Source organism: Raphanus sativus, chromosome 1, assembly GCF_000801105.2.
Source record: "Raphanus sativus cultivar WK10039 chromosome 1, ASM80110v3, whole genome shotgun sequence".
Classification (NCBI taxonomy): domain Eukaryota; kingdom Viridiplantae; phylum Streptophyta; class Magnoliopsida; order Brassicales; family Brassicaceae; genus Raphanus; species Raphanus sativus.
In genome coordinates this window covers 5,675,456-5,678,123 of record NC_079511.1, presented here as the reverse complement: position 1 = coordinate 5,678,123, position 2,668 = coordinate 5,675,456, and the positions used below count along the sequence as shown (strand labels likewise).

The 2,668-nt window shown below is 40.5% G+C and overlaps 1 pseudogene; it reads left to right on the top strand.

The window, feature by feature from the left end:
• Positions 1-399: 399 nt before the first annotated feature.
• Positions 400-2,416, top strand: LOC108834258 (disease resistance protein RFL1-like; annotated as a pseudogene).
• Positions 2,417-2,668: the final 252 nt, after the last annotated feature.

Genomic DNA, 2,668 nt, shown 5'->3' with positions numbered 1-2,668 from the left:
CATATTAGGCGTTTTTTTTCCGAAACAAATTTTATAAGAGTTAATCAACTACATGTGTTTCCAAGTTAATTTGATATTTAGCAGTACAAATATGAGAGCAGTTCTGAACTGAGTTTCTTGCCTTCTTGGAAATCAGTATATATTATTATGACATATAACCCCGCGCTTGCGCGGGGTTGACGAACCCTAGTTTAAGAAATACCCGTCAAATGGTAATCAATCATATCTCTTCTTTTGTTTGATTATTTTATATTTTTGTCATTATCAGCTTTTAGATAAAATACCAATTAGTCTTGGACTAGTAGCTCACCAACTCCACGGGCAGATCATCTCAACCTTTCTCTATATGCTTGTGTTTCTGATCTGTTTCTTTTTTTCTTTACTTTTTTTTGAGCTGCGATGGGAGGTTGTTTCTCTGTCTCTTTGTCATGTGATCAAGTGGTGAATCAGTTCACTCAGTGGTTATGCCTCAAGAGCAGTTATATTCACAGCCTCACCGAGAATCTTGCTTCTCTTCAGAAATCCATGGAAGAGCTAAAGGCCAAGCGAGATGATGTGCAAGCACGGGTCGACAGAGAAGAGTTCACTCGGAATCGTCCAAGGCTTTCCCAAATCCAGGTATGGCTTACTAGTGTCCTAACCATGGAAAACCAATATGATGATCTTTTGAATTCTAGTCAGCTCGAGCTTGAAAGGCTGTGTCTATGTGGTGTTTGCTCTAAAAACGTGAAAATGAGCTATCGTTATGGGAAAAAGGTTATCCTAATGTTAAGGGAGGCTGAGCGGCTCAGCTCACGAGGAGGATTTGATGTAGTCACTGGGGTAGTTCCAGTAGCCGAGGCTGAAGAGTTGCCTACTCAACCCACCCTCGTTGGTCGGGAAACAATGCTCGAAGAGGTATGGAACCGTCTAATGGGAAAAGTTGGGATCGTTGGTCTGCATGGTATGGGTGGAGTAGGGAAAACCACCCTTCTCACGCAGATCAACAAGAAGTTGTCAAAAACAAATGGGTTTGACGTTGTAATATGGGTTGTGGTGTCTAGAATATCAGATATCCGTTAGATTCAAGGAGACATTGGCAAAAAGTTAGGCCTTGAGGGAGAGGACTGGGACCGGAGAAACGTATACCAGAGAGTTATTGACATACACAATGTCCTTAAGAGAAGAAATTTGTCTTGTTGTTGGACGACATATGGGAGAAAGTGAATTTGCAAGCGGTTGGAGTCCCCTTTCCAAGCAAAGAAAATTGAAGTGTAGTAGCGGTGATCCAATCGTTCTCTTGACGTGTGTGGACGCATGGGAGTTGATGATCCAATCGAAATAAAATGTCTAGCACCAAAACAAGCCTGGGATCTGTTCAAAAATAAGTTGGAGAAAACACACTGAGGAGCCACCCGGATATTCCTGTGCTACCACTGGCACTCAGTGTCATCGGTGAAACAATGGCCTGCAAAAACACAGTTCAAGAGTGGCGTCTTACTATTGAGAACACTGAGACTATCATATCCCACATTGCCTCTAGATCTCAGCTTACTAGAGGAACTGCAGAGCTTGGAGTGTTTAGAAGTTTTGACCACAGTGATCAGGTCATGTTTGGTTATGGAGAAGATGTTATATGCTCCCAGGGTGGCGAATTGTGTTGAAAGCGTTAATATCGAAGGGCTTCATGAAGATTCATTCACAGTAATGACTTTGCCAACCATGGCTAATCGTGGTGTGGAGATGTGGAATGTGATAAAAACTCCAACGACTACATGCTTCCCAAACCTCTCCACTATTGTTATAGCAGCATGCAATGGTCTGAAGGATTTGACATGGCTGTTGTTTGCTCAAAACCTTACTAACGTTAGTTCCTCAAAGAAACTAGAGGATATAATCAGCAAAGAGAAAGCCACTAGTAATGTTACAGAGGATGAGGAATGTCTTGTTACTCCGTTTCAGAAACTAGAATATTTGGTCTTAAACGATCTACCTGCACTAAAGAGTATCTACTGGAGTCCTCTGTCTTTCCCACGTCTGAAAGAGATCTTCATTAAAAACAACTGCTTAGAGCTGAGGAAGCTACCACTGGATTCTAGAAGTGGAGTTACTAATGAAGAACTTGTCATAAAATACAAAGAGAAAGAATGGATGGAAAGGGTTGTCTGGGAAGACGAAGCCACTCAACACCGTTTCTTACCTTCCTGCAAGTTTGTGAAGGTAACTGTTTTTTTTCAACATTTGTATTGTTATGTTCTTCCCTTTCTTCTACCATTTTTTGTGTCTAAGTGTTCATTGGATTTGTATTTTATAATATTGACCCTTTTATATATCCCCCATCTGTCCCATGTTTCTGAACTAAGCTTTTGAGTTTAATGCCTGAAATTTGTGTGAATAAGCTTTTTTTTTTAATCTTGGTTTTTGTCAGGGTCCTTGATAATTGTCCAAAACTAAAAATCAAAGATGTGGAGTGCTGCCTTGAAGATGGTTGTAGCGCTTTTACAGAACAGGAGAGTGATCTTGGCTTATTATTGCACATTAACCTCTTCGAAGCTCAGAGAATGTTCTGTTTCTTCTATCATAATCTCCCATGTGACTCGGATGGTTGTTCAGAATTCACCATTTTATTTTAGCTTTGTTAAGACTTTATAACTTGATGAAAGCAGAATTCAGTGTTGGTGTATAGACA